Genomic DNA, 17,169 nt, shown 5'->3' with positions numbered 1-17,169 from the left:
AATTTTACAGAGAATTACTTATTTCAGGTACGCACCCAAATCCACCACTGACCACCGCTTTTTTGAGGAGGGGATTGTGAGGAAATGATCAGTCTTTAAGTGTATATTTTTGCTACAGTGTGCTTGTCTCATCAGTGTTTGCCGGTTGACTCTTCACGGGAGAACCAGGAAGAGATATTCAAGATACACCTCGCTACTTTGGTTTCCTGCTGCTTCTTTCAAAACAATCAACACCTTCATGTGAGATGGAACATCAGCTTACGATGGCGTTTGCGTGTGTGTGTGTGTGAGAATGTGTGGGCTTGAACAGTGAAAGAGTTTAGAATAAAGGTGAGTGCATTTTACAAGTTACTTAGCGAGGAAGAATGAAGGTGTGTGTGGGGGTGACATAGTAGGGTGTGTGTTAGAGTACAACATTCTAAAACAACTGGAAACCAAATAGAGTGACAAAACTGTTTGACATACCATACACAGTCCTGTAAGGCTTTGCACCAGAATACTCTCAGTACACAATTACCCCCCAAAATTTAAACAGCTCATTTCTGGTGGCATAAAACCAAATTTTTGGCTGATCTGCGTTATGTTAATGTGTGATGTGAACTTGCTGGTTTACCCAGTAATTACAAGCGAGGTAAAACTAGAGCCTGGCAACTATCATGCAGGAATAACACAACAGCCTCATAACCAAACATTTACTGTGTGTTAATGGATGCCTATGTCTGTTTCCGAGGGACTGTTATTTCAAGAACAATAAAACATGTTTTGAGGATTTTGAGAGACTTGAGGAGGGGGGGGGGGGGGGGGGGGATTTGAAAGGGATGAATAAATCCTTTCATGTCCTCGGTGCTGATTCGGTCAATCTGGAGCCAAGCCCTGTATTTACATGCAGAGCTACACTACAGAGAGATCAATAATAATCTTCTTTTCAATAATAATCTTCTTTCTTTCCAAAGTGAATGCAGGATCCTGTGCAGCGATACAGGCAAAGCCTCCTGGCAGATTGAGCTCCTTTGTTTCCCTGGGTCTGGTGCTGGGTGCTCCAGCCTGGGGGTCAGTCCTCCTGGCTTCCCCCAGCCCAACCCCACCTCTCGGGGGGACTGCCAAGCTGAGCGTGGGGTGGACTAACGTTGGGCGTTAGAGCCAGGACCGGCATGGTGCCCCAATGTGCTGCCCAGATGTACCCACATACACACATAAAGCTGTGTGATGAAGGCTTTAATAGAGAGAGGCCGATCTTTAAAACACATGACAGGCTATATAGAAATAGTGGGCCCTATAAAGTTTAATATGCAGTATTACTGGCAAATTTCACCAGCAGAAGCGAAGGCCTTTTCTCAATATTAAGCATTTTCATCTCTGAACCGGTATGATGGATAACGCCTAATTTTCTACCAACTACATGTGTCTGATGCCTATTATTAATGGCAGGCAACCTTCCAACGAATATTTTATCTCAAGCAGATTACAGCATCATTATTTCCCCAAGGCTTGAAACACATTCGTATCTGCGAATCGTCTTGAGGTTTGAAATTTTCCCAATCAAATCAGCCTGGGATTTACAGTTATTTATCCGACACATCAGACCAGCCCTTCTTCACTGGTCCTTCTGGACCAGATGACTACAAGCCTGCTACCAGCAGCCCCACAACAACACTGGACTCAGAAACCTCCATGGGAACCTCCTGACCTTCCCATATAACCGCAGGTGTGGAGGGAGCTTAACCATACATCAGCTCATACATAATAGAAGTGAGTGGATGCACTGTAGCTACCCATCTAAAGTCATCTCCATCAAGTGATCCACTCCAAAGCGGGTCAAAGTGGAGGGCGCAGGAGGTCAGCTCAGTGAGCAGACGACCCCGATGAGGCTGCGAGCTGGTCGGGGTCGTCAGCTCAGTGAGCAGACGACCCCGACGAGGCTGCGAGCTGGTCGGGGCCCCGTGATCTCTGGACTGACGGCCCCCATTCACCGGCGGAGTCTTGAGTGTGATTTATGATGAAAATGAGTTCCGCCCGTTCGTCCGGTCATTACGCAGCCATTTAGGGTGGCTTTACCCCCTTCTCTCCCACCCCGAGGGCCTCCCCGTCTCAGGGCTAGCCGCTAATTAGCCCGAGGAGGCCGGGCTAACGCGGGGACGGCTCTCTGTGATCACATTCACTCGATGGCAAGGACGCGTGGAGAGATGAAATTAGAGTGATTAATTAAGCTTTGACACGCCGCCAAAGGTTCTCAATTTAAGGCTGTCACATCAATAAAGACAGAACCTCCTCAGCCGTGTGCGAGGCTGACCTAAAGGAGGGCGACGTGGGGGTATTACCAACAATTAAGACCAATTAGTGGGAGCAATTCTCCAATGGGATGCATACAAACACCAGGCCAAGCCTGGATGGATCTTTCCTCTTCGACAGACACGACCGTAATCACAATATTAGAGACACGACTCTGGGGATTTGGCAACAGACAATCTACCTTGATTGAAATTCAATAAAACATAGAAAGTGATTGGAAAATAAACTGTAGTTCACTGTACTGTACAGATTGTGCTTGCTGAGCACATGAAACTGCAATGTCTGCAGAACAAGCAACTCCCAACCACCAAACCATCGGTGTTTTCATTGTGAACCCAAATAATCCTCTATCTAACAGCCTGGCAGCCTATTTAAAGAGAAAAACAAATGTTACACAGATCTCAACATCCCTCACCCTGACAGACAAGGAGGGGAGCTCATTTAATCCAATCCAGCCATTACCTTGTCTAGGGGGAAAAAGACTGCCTTAAAACCAGAGGAGAAAAAAAAAAAAAAAAAACCTGCCGCTTCATTATCCTGTCCCCCAAGTGACAAATCCTCCCTGAATGGAATAGAATGTAGAAGTTTGGCTGGGACATGCCGGGCTCCTGCTCTATTTAGATATACAGTGAAGGGCTGTCAGCTAGGCAGCGTGGTGCCTGGTGAAGCGCGGCAGGTTGGGGGAACAGCGCTTAGCATGGGCGCGGGAGCCGGCCCGAGAGCTGCCTGGATGAGTGGCTCTCCCTTTGGGCGCGGGCGCCGGGTCTGCACAGGCAGCTGTCAGCTGAGAGGTGGCATTTCCTGGGCTGACTCTGACAGAGGCTGTCTGCTGGCAGCGGGAGCGCAGCCAGACTGACACCCTGTTTATTCACACATGACATCCTGGGCCACGGATGGGTGTCGCTGGCATTTTGATTCACCTAGCGATGTGAAAAACTTCCCGAATGCACTGTGTGATGAATTCTTTGTAGACTACACCCAACGGGAATAATTGAATAGTTTCAGCTGGTGTTGGGCCCATCATACTTAACGCCTGGTTGTGTGAGGTAGAGTTGTACCTAGACACACAATGCACTCACAGACTTACTAACATACATACACACACAAAAACAAGCACACACACAGACACATTTATACAGAGAAAGAAGAAAGAAAGAAAGAAAGATAGATAGATAGAAAGAAAGATTCAAACCACACAAGTATAAAACACAAACCATTGTTTCATTTATCATGGAACTATTTAAATATGATTGCCAACTATTAAATATGTGTGTATGTGTAACAGAGCATTATGACAAGCTCAGTGTGCAGCATTAGTCAGAATGGCATCCCTCCAGTGTCTCCCAGAGGAGAAGACAGAACCCCTGTCTTTAGGCTGGGCCAACCAGCCTACCCTAGGTACCAATTGGGCCAGGACTAATCAATCCTTCATTGTTTACCTGAGATGAAGAAACAAAGTGCCCCCATTCAGGAACCGCCATGCCAAACACCGAGAAGTGGAAAAGACATATAGACCCACAGTGTGAGTGCACAAGAGCATTCTGCGCACATACACACACAAATACATTGTTGAACACACACGTACACACACGCACACACATGCACATTAGGCGAGGGGCATGGCTATAAATAAAGTCAGCTGGTAGAGCCAAGGAGCAGTGGCAGATGATTGGAGGGAACATGGATATGAGAAAGGTTACAACGAGCCGGCAGCACATTCGTCTTGTTTGAATACAAGCGAGTTGATTCCCCAAATGAGTGTTGAGGAATCCCGCGGCATCAGCACTTAATCACAGCCTGTTGGCCATTATAAATCAGTTGAACTACTGACACCTGAACTTTATGTTGCACACTCTGAAAAGGCCACAGGCACAGGCTCACGCTATTAGAAAAGAGCTGATCCATTGTGCTTGCATTCAGGTCAGAAAGCAGGGCGTCAGATACACACTGCATGCATCACCTGAGTAATTGTGCAGAAACAATAAGAAGCTAAAAAATAAATAACAGGGGACCCGAACATAGAAATGTCAAGAAAGATGAAGACGTCTCTATCTGATCTAACATTGTTTAAAAGGCTCAAACAGTGAATCGGTGAATTAACTTGACAGGCCACTGACTGACACAAAACCAAAAGTTCAGGCAACAGGAGGGAAAACAATGCCCCCGTGCGCATTCACGGCGGGCACGCGGCGCGCTCGTGCACATCTCTCTGTCTCTCGCCCCCCGCGCGAGGAGCGTCCCAACATCCCCTGGATGTGTCGGTGGCGCGGCCGTCTCGAGTGTGTTGCGTGGCAGCATGTACAGCAGGGGTTAGAGAGACCCCCGTCCCCCCTCGCTCCTCCTGTCTTTATGCGGGGCCACACAATAGGCGGACCTCCCAGCCCACGCAGCTGTGGCCCCTGCTCTCCAGCTCTCCCTCTCTCATGACCACCTCAGCTCCTGTACTTGGGAAAACTTCTCTGTGATTCAACTGTCACTCACGAAGGGGACCGAAGGCCCGGTGAAAAGGCTCTGTGCTGGCTGAGTGGGGAGCGTTTCTGAAGCCCAAGCGGGCTGAGAAGAAAAGCTATTGTTCCAGCCTCCCTACTCAAGCAGACCGCTTTTCGAGGTCTCTGGAAATTGGGCCACAGTAAACAAACAATACAAGCAGATGAATGGATAATGATGCACGTGTTTGCTGAGTGAGATCTCAGCAGTGGCTTGTCTCTGTTCCCTCCGCATGAGAGACGCTTAGAAAGGGGGGAGGGGGGGGCGGTTGGGGGGGTGTGGTGGGTGGTTTCAATTCATATGGGCGAGCTTTCATTTGAAACATCTCGCAAAAGAAATTTCCCTGGATAGATAATGTTTGGTTTGCTTTGTTTATCCTTTTCCTTCATTTATCCTCCAACGCTCATGTTTAAAGGAGAGTTTGACTTCCGGTCGGCCAGTTTGATCATTTCTGCTAATTTATAAAAAAAATACACATTGGTAAAGAAATTGGTGGAATTCACTCACTTCCATCTTTTCTTCTCCTCCTCACATTCTTTTGAAAACCAAAGTTGAGGTAGACTGCTGAGAATAATAAAAAGTTTGGTCCAATTGAAAACGGAACCATGGATGAGCACAGAGTCTGTGTTGTGATACGTTCAGGTGCATGGCCGCTCCTGTCAGGAGTAAAGGGGTTTTGCGGGGTTCCAGTTTTTCCTCAGAATGCTGAAGGGATTAAAACATCAGGCAGGCCACATATGTCCAGGCTGTACAGCAGCTCCTTTATCCCATCCAGAATGGGACTGCTGCTATTGTTCTGTCTGAGGCACATTGGGAGGTTCAGGGTCTTTGGTGCACACCGGAAGAGCGCACGGGAACAATCCCTCTCACAAATCCCTCTCCCCACCTTACAAGGGCCTCAGCTCTCGCATTCCCATGCCAGAGAACCGTCAAACGGAGGGGGGGGGGGGGGGGGCAGCCCATCAAAGCACCCTCTGCACCACAGAGGGTGCTTGTTCCTCTGTTTAAGGCCTGTGGCCTGGTGAAATATTGGATTCCGGACAATTCTTTAAGCATTTCTGAAGTGGGTAACACTTAAGATCGAGGTGCTTATGGCTAGCGCAAGTTAATAGATTAGACGGCCCTTATAAGATGCCTATAAACATTAATAAGGCCAGATTAGTACCCCAAAAGGCCCCTGGGCACTGAAGCTCAGGCGCCCCCCCCCCCCCCCCCCCTCCAAAGGGAGTGATAACAGAGGTATCAACACCCAGACAGACTCCACAAACACACACAATGCTAAGACCCACCTTCATTCTTTGAACCTCTAGCCAGGCATGTCAAATCACGCACCTATTGGTCAAAAGCTGAATGACTAGTCCAGCTCAGCAGGCAGCAAGGATGCCTGTCCAATTTGATAAACCAAGTACTACCATCTCAGTCACAAATCACAAGACAATGATACAATTAGTTGAATCATCTCAAGGCAATGTGTGGCTCAATATATTGTTCTCTGAAAATCACAGAAACAGAAAGCACACCAGTAATTCTGACAGAAATGTGACTTTTGTCGACGTGACTGACAGAACAATTCCATCACACCACAACACAGATGAGTGCAAGTAGCAAAAGAACAGTCACTAAGTGACAGCCGGGCAACACACTGCAAAAGACAACATACTGCACTTGACAAACTAACTCACACAGGCCTATGGCAGCATCACACAATAATTATGCAAAAGACCTGTTATGCAAACAGCATATCAAATAAACTCATAGATAGCGTAATAGCTCTTACTTTTGAAGTTCTTCTTTCTTGTCTTTTTCTTTGCTAAGTCGCAGATCAAGTTCAGCTCCCTCATCAGCTTGGACTCGATGGCCATCAAGGACAGTGCAGAAAGCCTCTTCTGACCCACAGAAGATGTCCTGAGTTGTTCTCTGTCACTCACAGACTAAAGTTAGCTGCTGTTAGCTGAGGCTGAGCATAGCTGGGTGATGGGGATGTTTCCAAGGCAACGTTGGCTAGCTCGACATCACTCGCTTCTTTTCTAGCTCATTTGAAAAAGCTACTTAATAGCAGGATATTTATTATTGCAGCCATATATTTTTTCTTCTTCCTGTTTCCTTGCTCCAACACACCTGATTCTAATGAATTGGTCGTCATGACGCTCGGCAGAAGCCGGATAACGACCATTCATTTGAATCAGGTGTGCTGGAGCAAGGAAACATCTATAACAAGCAGGACAGGGGGCCTCGAGGTCAGGGGGTCCCAAGGACAGGGGGCCTCGAGGTCAGGGGGTCCCAAGGACAGGGGGCCTCGAGGTCAGGGGGTCCCAAGGACAGGGGGCCTCGAGGTCAGGGGGTCCCAAGGACAGGGGGCCTCGAGGTCAGGGGGTCCCAAGGACAGGGGGCCTCGAGGTCAGGGGGTCCCAAGGACAGGGGCCCCGTGGGCCCCGTGGAGTCAAGAAACACTGCTTTACATGCTTTTGTGTTTACAATAATATGTGTTAAGAAGACTTAATACATCTTACTAAGGCCTCATTACCGCTGACCTATTACACCTAATACAGCACCTGGATCTAACAAGTTAGCCAGGAGTGTAATACGATATGAGAAAACAATACAGACCAGTAAAACTGGAATAGAATCCCACTGTTGCGATACATTATCATTGATGTATTTTAAATTGATGAACAACATTGCATTAAGTATGTTATTAGTTATACACATGTCTGTGTATTCTTTGCGCCTGCCACATTTTTGCAGTGACACAGACACACAGACAGGTAACCACAAAACACACAAGCAGTCGTTCGCACGGGCACGCTCGCACACCACGGCCCTCCTGTGCTAACTTCAAAAGGTGCTTTGATCAGAAATCTGGCATCCAGCTCGCTCAGATTCTCTTTTCCGAGGCGTATTATGTCTTTTACGACTTTCCTCTCTGTTAGCTTAAGAACATCAAATCCAGAGGAGCTGAATAGGCCTCAGATTTGTATTGTCACAGTCTTAGGCTTTGTCATGTGTCAGTCTTTCCTGCCATCCTTGTTTGCGTTTGGTAAGATACCGAAATGATGTCGGAATAAGACTTGAAATGGAAACACTCATGGTCGGCTCAAATCTCTCTTAGGACGATCACAGCCAGTTTTTCCATTCTTTTTTCCTCGCACCATTAGAACAAAGTCAGGAAGCAGGAGCACATTTTCAAGTATTATAAAGAAAGCATCCAAAAAAAGAGTAACACAAAAAGTCATTAGTTGAACTCCTCTACCACACAAGTGCCCATGAGAGACCAGTCATCTGGAACTCGTGTTACTTGTCTCTTTATTGTCCAATCATTTCCAGATCAAGCTGTTAACTCAGAGAAGAGCACACAGGAACACAGTGTGAAATATTATTCATGCGATAACGTGCATCATAAGAAACAGCTTAATCTACCTGAGGAGCCCCAAAGGTATGAATTATGAAGGCATTTATGGGTGCCTCGTACACGGCTGTGTTTATTCTCAATTTATGGCTGACAGAGCTGAGAGCAGGAAAGCCTCTTTGAAACCCTTAAAAACCTTGTGTTTTATTACGGCACTGCCACACCACACAGTTACAGTAGGACCGCAAATGACTCCCCGTGGACCTCCCAGCACAGCCATCCCCTACATTCTTAATTTTTAAGACATCATTCTTTTCAAAAACACTCAACCTCGGCAGAACACGGCGTTTATAAATGTGATGAATTACTCTCATAAGAAGCAAATTTTTTCTCATCAAAACCAGAAGATGAAAACGTCTAGTCTTCAGAATAAAGCCTGAGCTCTTGGGATGAGATAATTCAGGAGAACAAGGATTCATATTTGTATGATGTCTCTTTGTTTGACACCAAAGCCCCCCAAAAAACACGTCATCATTTTTTTTCATAAGGGTGAAAGAGAAAAAAAAGGGATAGACACAAAACAGAATAGCCAACTTTTGTACAGAACATCCCATTTATTGTCCTTGTGGAAACAACCAGGGATAGAATACTGGAAGGCAGTGACATCATTTACTTTGGCTTCGGTAGTCAATCAACTGCCCCTTAATGGGGTTGACATACCATGCAGTATAATAAAATATCCAGATTCAAACTGATCTGCTGAAAGCAAGGATTTGAAGATACATTAGAATGACCTGTCTGTGGATTGGGCCAGAAGGATCATTATATCCACCTGGACAGTGACAGATTAGGTGGTGATTATCTCTCTGACGGGATCAGCTCCAGTGACAGTGTCACTGACATGCCCGGACAAAATAATAAAATGGGATGGAAATAACTGGAGGAATACCTTTTTATTGCCGGAAGAATGACCTCAGTCAACTTGTCACATGGAGAGACAGCTCTGTACTGTTGTCTTTCTGGAAGGACACCCAATTTCTATGAAAAACACATAGTTTGCATTAACCTAAAGCACATAAATAATGGTCGGTGAAATTGCAGGACACATGATGGCAATAATTAATGGTCATCCTGGAGATGTCTGGAATATTTTTTTACACCAACATATAATAAATGAGGGCTTAAATCGATAATTCATCAAATGTTCATGTTTTTTTTTAACTCAATGACTCAAATAGCATTTTACAGAATAAATAACAAGTTAAGGGATGATTACCACTGTTGAAACAGACGTTTATATTCCATGGCCTTATGTAGAACAGAATGTGAACCGATTCAAATACCGTAGTATAAAGACACGACTTGGAACCATTTGAAACTGAATACCTGATTGGATAGCTCAACTGAATCAGACACGCCGAGTGGGCCTAAAAACACCATCTGTCCAGAGTTGTTCAACAGCCTCTCTGTCTCATCCTCCTGATGGATCTGCGTGGGCAGGTAGGGGAGATTACGGATGTTGCCGTACTTCACAAACACCAACACATCGCTTTTTGATTCAAGCATTATCATGCTCACTCAATCTGAAACGGATTGCGATTACCAAAGGCCTTTAAGACACAGCGCCCAAGAAAATGGGTGATTTTATGCAGCAGTGGAGTTGTCACTTTCATAATAATCATCACAGGATAAAACGCTGGGTAAAGGGATACAGTCTGGTCTAGAATGTGCCGCAGAAAGATCAGTGGTTATATAGGTGTGTGGGGGGCAGTATTCATTTTTCATAAACCTTACACAGAGAAGGAGAATGACTGATGGACTGCCTGATTCTGCACCCTAGGGAGTCCTGTTTTGTTGAGCAGTTCACTCCCAGTCATAGCTGACTGGGTTGCCTCTCTGGGGAAGCGGGAGCACCGAGACACCCTTTGGTGGAAATCTCGGCTTCCTCTGTGATTTAGGGAGCTGTGTGAAGATCAAAGCCTTGGTCCAGTCCCTCAAGTCTCTGCTCTGTAGGGAAAAGTCAGGTGCTGCGAAATGAATGGCTTAGGGTGGGTGATGAAAGGAAGACGACTTTGGTACTGGAAACGCAAGATTCCCCCAGCCCTGATCCCATTCACACAGCACATCCACGTCCAGTGTCAATCCAAATCGAGTTATCGCGAGGGTGAATGCGTTGGGTACTGAAGATGTACCATAATGATGTGCGAACGGTATATGAGAATCCAATTTGCTGTCCGTGTATCCGTGTGTGTGCATGTGCGTGGGTGTCGTGCATGGGCGGGGGGGGGGAGATGTGCAGAGGGGAGGTCGGCATCAGATTAAAAAAAAGAAATACAAACGGGCCCAAAACATTGCATTGTGTTGGTGTGCTTTCCCGAGAAGTTGATCATTAGCTAAAAACTGGAATTCATCAAGCAGTCACGCGTCCCCGGTGTGGGAGTGTGTGAAGTTCATCCTAATGAACCTGAAGCCTCCTCATTTGGGTCTTGTTCTGCAACGCGTGGAGCAGGAGAGTAGGAGGGAAGGATGCATGGCAGAAGACAAGGAATATGGTTATCGATTCCATTTTGTTTAACGATGTTGGGGAGTAGCCCAGTGTTGATCCTTCTTACCTTGATAGGTGTGTGCTAATACCAGCTGTGTGGTGTGTGTGACCCCTGAGATCACTGAGGGGGAGGACCAGCCTCACTAATTAATAATTCACCCCAGGCCGGGCCTCATCCCTGGCGTTTCCCTGTGATTACCGCCAGCAGCCAGGAGTCAAGGTTAGTTGCAATGGTAGAGCGCTGCTCCAACAATAGCCCAGGATTGGCCTTCCCAGTGGTGATGGAGAGGGGAAGCTAGAAGGAAGGAAAAGAAGCCCTCAACGAGATCTCTCGATGAGGGCCTGGGGGGGGGGGGGGGGGGGGGCAGCGGAAGGCCCATCGCAGGAGGTTCGGATGGGCCTTCTTAGAAGTGCAGTGTAAAATGAATGCAGGGGGTCTTGGAGAGTAAATATTGAATAAGTGCAGCTCAATGGAGACGGGGAAATCAAAAGCCGCCCCTGGGGAGGTGTTGACCCCTGCTTCCGTGCTGCTGACCTCTGCATTAGCATTGTGTTAGCTGAGGAGACGGGAGGTGTGTTGGAGGAGGAGAAGGAAGGGCAGCCTAGGAGCCTGTGGTGCTCAGAGAGAGAGACACAGAGAGAGAGACACAGAGAGAGACAGAGAGAGAGAGAGAGAGAGAGAGAGAGAGAGAGAGAGAGAGAGAGAGAGAGACACACACAGAGAGAGAGACAGAGAGAGAGAGAGAGAGAGAGAGAGAGAGAGAGAGAGAGAGAGAGAGAGAGAGAGGAGCAGGTCGACTAGGCCCAAACCGTGCTGCACCACCAACCCCCTGTGATGCCAGAAGAGGAGGAGGAAGAGGAGAAGGACTGTTTTTCGGCAGCAGGGGAGAATCGGGAGTGCCAAGGCCCGAGGCAGTCACTGGCAGTCTCGGTGGGTAAACCTTGACTCTGTGCACTCAAGACAGCCCACACTCTGAATATGATGCTTGACCCAAGACAGCTTTTTGGCAGCCAGATGGTTTTAGACAAGAAAGCTTATCTAACTTTAACCCTGGACGCAAAGCTTTTAACTTGAGATACCAGCTTGTTAAAGATCATCCCAAAGAGCATGTTCCCCCTCACTTTTTAAAACATCCATCGTGAGCTTTTGGCTCACAAGAAGAAGTGCCAAACTATGTCTAGAGGGCAAGTTGCGCTGTCAGTTGGCATAACTTTTATTGTTGTCTCCTACTTGGTGGTGCGATTGTGTGTTGCTGCAGCCGTGGTGTGGTTTCCCTGGTTCTGCTCAGCGTCCGATGGTGGACGTGTCGCTGGATGCTCAGCGGTGTGGCTGGATGCTCAGCGGTGTGGCTCAGGTGCAAAAACCCGCGTGGCGCCGATCCACTTTATTTTACGCTGCTCAAAGTCCGCCCCAAAACAGACGCCATCGTCTGTCAGTTCATCTCTTCAACCTGGTGTCCGTGGTGAAGCTCTTTTGTCAGAGAGCCATTGTGGTTCACGTTCTCCCACCCAAACGGGATTCCAACTTTCCATCCAACGACTTCAATTATCCATGCGACCGCGCATTAGCACGGCGGCGGTGAGGAACATAGATTGGGGTTGTCTGAACTTGAGGAGCGACGCCGGGGCGTTTAGCTCTGCGCCGTGGCAACCATGTTCTAATCTACCATGGAAGAGGTCAGCTCCTCTCTCACTGATGAAAGAGGCAGATATGTGGGAGTGATAAAATTTTCATAACAGATTTATAGACTTTAGGCCTTTTCTTTCATGTATTAATAAGCCAGTGAACATCTGAGCACAGGAGATTATGGACTCAAATCAGCCTAAATATGAATAAGTCTGCTTGTGTTAATGTGATTTGGATCTCAGCTTTTCATCTTGGTAAGTGTCAGTGAGGGAGAGCAAGACTCATTCATTATATTTAGCTGATGATGGGGCCCTTGCTATTTCAAACAAACCACCTGCTACTACTCTCGGAAACCAATGATGAGTAAATCCCCATTATTGGATTCTCTATAAAGAAGCGTGCCACAGACAAGCTGGTCGCATGAATTATAGAGATGTCGGTAGGTTGTTTTACATCTGATTTCGTAAATTAAAATTGGTCAGTCGAGGTTTTGAGTGTAAGTGCTTCGTTTGACTCCCGGAACGAAAGCAAGCAGGATTGGTCCTTAGTCACAGACCTGTGGTAACGCCTCTGCTGTCAGAAGCCAGAGGAGTCTCCGTGATCGAGAGCACCCCTCCCTCCCTCCCCGCTGATCAGCAGGCCCGCTCACCTGCACCCCGGCCCTGCCCCCCCCCCTCCCCCCCTCGACCGCTGCACTGTCCCCGGAGCCCTCTGATCCGCTCCAGAGGGCACCAGCCTTCGGGCTGGTGGGGGGCATGATTCATCTGAAAGCCTAATTGGTGGGGGGGGGGGTTGCCCATCTCTGCCTGGAGCACCAGTGCACCTCCCTCCCCTCCTCCCCCACCCTGCCCACGTTCCTGTAGGGAGGGTCCTGCTGGCGGAAATCTGCCACAGAGATGGAGCTTTCGTGGGGCACAGTGTGAACTGGCAAGCCCCCGTGGTTCTAAATGGAGGAAGTGCCCTCGGCTCAATTACTGTCTGGTGAAAAGTGGAGGTGTCGTAATTGAATGTGACACCGACAGGCTGTGTGTGTGTGTGTCACGGCTGTGCCAGCCGCCTCTCATCGTCGTGACACATCTCTGAAAGTGATCCGCTGGTATGTGCACTCACGCCGACTCGCGCGCGTGGTGAAACCAAAGAGGTGGAAGTGTCCTGGAGCAAAGGAGAGCAGTTGTGGCGGAAGAATCGGTGGACGCGGTCTGTGTGTGTGTGTGTCTCTGTGCGTGTGCGCGTACACATCAACCCTGAGTTCAATCGCGTGACCGAGTCTCCCAGTGTATCAACGCGTGTGTGTGTGTGCGGCGGTGTGCGTGTGCGCGGCGGTGTGTGTGGTGGTGTGTGTGTGCGCGGCGGTGTGCGTGTGCGGGGCGGTGTGCGTGTGCGCGGCGGTGTGCGTGGCGGTGTGTGTGTGCGCGGCGGTGTGCGTGTGCGCGGCGGTGTGTGTGTGTGTTCACACAGCGGCGGGTGCCTGTCTGACAGGCGTGTGATGAGATGATCTCTGCGTTGAGCCTGTCTAAGCCAGGCGACCGGGCTCATCCTGCATCCCCCCGTAAGCCGCCCTGGCTCTTCAGGGCTGATTCAGAGTCCTTCCCCAACCTGCCACCTTTGACTGCACGAGCCCTCGGAATACCAACAACCTCGCCGTTCCACACTACCCCCCCCCCCCCCCCCCCTGCTCTCTGCTCTCCTCGCTGCCACCCATGCATATTTGATGCTTTGTCCCCTGATCTAAAACGCTCTGGCTTTGTGTACGGGTCCTCGGCGCTGTCACGTGCAGTGCGTGTGTTCGTCTCTGCGGCCAGCGCAAGGAGACACAACGTGTCTGGCAGCCCCCCCCCAAAAAAGCGGCGAATCACAAGGTCACCAGCCTAAACATCTGCTGGCTGCCGTGCGCTCGGCTGCCGTGCGGGCGATATCCCAAAGCCCCTCTCCTCCCCTCCTCAACTCCCGGAAAAGTGCTACGCTAGTCATTGTGTGCCTCGGTTTCCATGGTCATAGCCCTCTAGACTTCCAGCGCTCCGCGGTGTTGCAGACGGCACAGCGCGAAGGTTGCATATCTGTTCGCTTCTTCCAGAAGGAAAATATGCTGCATTCACAACAATGTGAACAATAGCAATAGCGGTGAGCCGGTGAAATGTTTATTCAGCACATTAAAGAGTAATGAGTAGCCTCGTCCAATGACTGAAACCACATTACTAACATGCAGAGTTAAGATAACCCCACTCTCAGGTTTAATGGGCTACTCGGATGAACATAAACAACACTATAATGAGCAAGGGCTCTGTATTCCCCTTTATTTCAGGATAAGCAAAAATGGACCCGGATACTTGGGCAAAAATACTCTGTGTGTGGCTCAAGGCAACTTTTGCGAAATTATCGGGAAGAACTTAATATTTCAAGCAGCTTTCGTGAGCAAGTTATTGGGCTTTCGAAGTTCTGGCTGCTTTGTCAAAGCGTCCAAAGTGTCAAAGCTTTCTCCCAGCGCACGCTGGTTACGTTTCTCCTATTGTTCCTGCAGGAGCTCTGTTCATCCACCTGCCTGGAGGGCGTGTGTGTATGTGTGTGTGTTTGTACAGTATATATACGTGTGTGTGTGTGTGTCATTGAAGAGTGGAGAACGAAGACAATGGTGTGTGTGTTGCACACAGCTGGAGAAGCCCTCGCCGTCTCCTGTTTTCACCGCTTCATCAAAACAAGAGGATCACAACTTTGTCTGCAAAAGACAAGCTTGCAATGTCATCATATTTACTGCCATGCCAGTGAAGTTTTCTGTTCACATAATCTACATTTTGCTTATGCGTTCAAAATCTTCTCCTTTTCCTGGACAGTAGACAAGTATCCAGGAAGGAAGGTGAATTCCTCTGACAATTACCTTCATATATTTCAGTGACACCGTGTGAAAAGAACCCTGTTGTGTACGCTCGTCATGAGCGCTTTATGAAAGTCGGTCGGTAGAACGCGGGTTTATGATTGGTCCAAATGTAGCCGTCGCCCCTAACAACCGAAGGGAGATTCTTCACCTGTTCCGTACCGCTCGGCTGTGTGACAAGCTCAAGCCGCGGTGTCACTGTCACCAAGCCGACGCTCTGTGAAAAAACCTGAGATAGAGAGCCAGTCACTGGGGGGAGTGACAGTGTGAGAACGTGCCTTGAACCTAATAGTCCCCATCTTTGGAGCCACTTCAGACTCTCACTCAATTTACCAGATCAAGTCGCTTAGTCATTCCCCCCTTCTCAGTAATGCATTCACCGCTAATGCTCCCGATGCTATTTGGGAATTAAGGTTAATCATCTCCTCATTCATCAGGCTGAGAGGGCAATTACTGACTGCTGGGAGAGCATGGGTGGCTTCGCTTCCGCGAGCGCGGCCTTATTTTTGTCACCACATGCCGCGGACTTCGTAATTACATCATAATAAAGCTCAATTAGGCGCTGAAAGGGAGCATATGCCGCTCACGACGGAGCTGTAATCTCACTCCCTCTTCTCCCTGCAAGTAAATAACCCCCCCGCCCCCCCCCCCCGCCCACGCACGCCCACCCCAAGAGCCTCTCCAGTCCACCACACACGTTCTACCCCACCACCTCCACATCTCCACCCCACCCAGCCACGGACTCTGTGGGCTCCGCGAGTCCCCACGCTCCCCCCTGTGTGGCTGTCGTGGACTGGGTGACCCCCCCGTGCGGTACTCCATGCCATGGACGGAAACAGACTCTGTTTCACATGCCGTACCTTGACTCTGACGCTGATGTGATGGTTGGTTTGGATCATTTCAGAACACCCAAACCTCTAGATGTTTCTGCCGTGTGGGTGTGGTTATCATCAGGTCGGCTGTGGGACATGTCCATCCTATTGGTCACAGGACTGTTAGTACAGTATTTGTGTATTGGTGTGTGTTTGAATGTATGTCTGTTTGTGTGTGTCTGTGACACACAAGGACTGGGTTGTTGGGATGATGTGTCCTGGTCCGGAGAATGTTCCAGCAGACCAGTGTATTTAACAGGCCTGGTCTAATCAGTGTTGATGGAGTGTGAGGGAGGGGGGGGTGGATGCTAATCTGGGTCATTGCATATGTAAATGCACAGCTGGGATCTTCGCGGTGCCAAAACACATCAACCAGGGTGTCTGAGTGTCGCCCAGCATTAGCTCCAACACGACGGGCCAATCGCAGCGTTAAACACAGCCTGGGGTCCGCCCTCCCCGGACAGACGGAATTAACACGATCACAAGCGGTGTCAATATCCCCAGCCGCATCCATCTAGCTGGCCCCACACACTCACCACAGGGACGCACTCTACACACACACACACACACACACACACACACTGCAGACAAACACATGTCTATGTCGGGTGTTAGGTTCTTTCACGAGCTCCGTCGAGGGGACAGGGATGTGCACCAGCGATGCCACAGGGCCCACGCCAACGCATCTGCTCTCGTCCGCAGAGTGACATCGTTTTAATGGCGTGTTGATCCCACGACCTGCTGAACAGAGGAAGCCCCCCCCCTCTCAGTGTACCCCCCCAGAGCCTCTCTCTTGACTACTGAAGGGCTGCCATCAGCAGGTACTTAGTCTGCGGGCTCCGCATCACCCGCTCTCCCTCCCCCCCTCTCCCCTCTCAGGCTGCACACTCATTACCTCAAGTGTTCCACGGACCATCGGTCTGGCCTGCCGTGCTCTCGCTCGCTCGGATCGACTCCCCCCCCCCCACCCTTCCCGCGCCACTTCCTGTCCGTCGTCCGCGATAGACGTCTCCCCCCCTCCCGCCCCTCCGGTCGCGTCGGGTGGTCCCGCGTGCGGACGATCCGGGGCGCGCGTGTCAGGTCGGATGCCGTCGGCTCTGGAGGTGGAGGGGGGAGCTGTGGAGGGGGGGGGGG

The sequence above is a fragment of the Osmerus eperlanus genome, chromosome 28 (genome assembly GCF_963692335.1).
Source record: "Osmerus eperlanus chromosome 28, fOsmEpe2.1, whole genome shotgun sequence".
In the NCBI taxonomy this organism is placed as follows: Eukaryota; Metazoa; Chordata; class Actinopteri; order Osmeriformes; family Osmeridae; genus Osmerus; species Osmerus eperlanus.
The sequence above is the reverse complement of the archived record's forward strand: the minus strand, read 5'-3'. Positions refer to the sequence as shown.